The sequence below is a fragment of the Monopterus albus genome, unplaced genomic scaffold (assembly GCF_001952655.1).
Source record: "Monopterus albus unplaced genomic scaffold, M_albus_1.0 scaffold572.1, whole genome shotgun sequence".
NCBI classification, from domain to species: domain Eukaryota; kingdom Metazoa; phylum Chordata; class Actinopteri; order Synbranchiformes; family Synbranchidae; genus Monopterus; species Monopterus albus.
In genome coordinates this window covers 76,348-77,145 of record NW_018128452.1, presented here as the reverse complement: position 1 = coordinate 77,145, position 798 = coordinate 76,348, and positions in this window count along the sequence as shown.

Genomic DNA, 798 nt, shown 5'->3' with positions numbered 1-798 from the left:
AGGACATTTTAAGTGTTTATTAATGTATAGTATTTGTCTCCAGTGAAGGCATATTTCACATTATTACTACAGTTTTCATTCATTCTCTGTTATAACAGCCTTCACTTACAGGTGTCCATGGGAGTTAGCTGTTTGAAAGTACATTAATAAACATCCACACTACTTGTGCAAAAGTTTTAAGCACTAGTAAATTATTTCAGAAATAATATGAATGTGCAGTAAATGGAAAAGTCAACTTAATATTTGCTGTACCCTCTGGAATACAGTGTGCCACACCTTTAGACACTTTAAATGCTGACATTCCTATTGTCATGCAGAGTTGTCTGATTAGCCCACATTCTGTGGTACAACAATGACCTCAACAGCCAGTGTCCTGCAACAGATGTCAACTTCACAGAGTCAGTCTGGGATGGCATAAAGAGACCGAAGATGCTGATGCAGCCAAAGAACTGTGGCAAGTTCTCCAAGATGCTGGGAACAAATTAACTGCCAGACTGTGCAGAAGTGTAAAAACAGAGCTGTTGCTGTTTTAAAGGCAAAAACATGTTCACACTAAATATTGACCTACAAGAAGAAATAAAATCTGCAAAGTCCTTTTGTCAAGCCTCAGAAGTTTCACAGATAAGGCAACATGGGTACTGTAAGGCTTGCTTTGGCTCTGCTGAAAGGAATGTATTTGTGAGGCTGGAGATACTGCAGCTCTTCTCTCACATAAATACAACATGTTCTGGTTTATAGCAACACTTAGAGGCAACAAGCCAAGGAGGAGGCCTACTGTATGTGGGGGCACAGCCACAA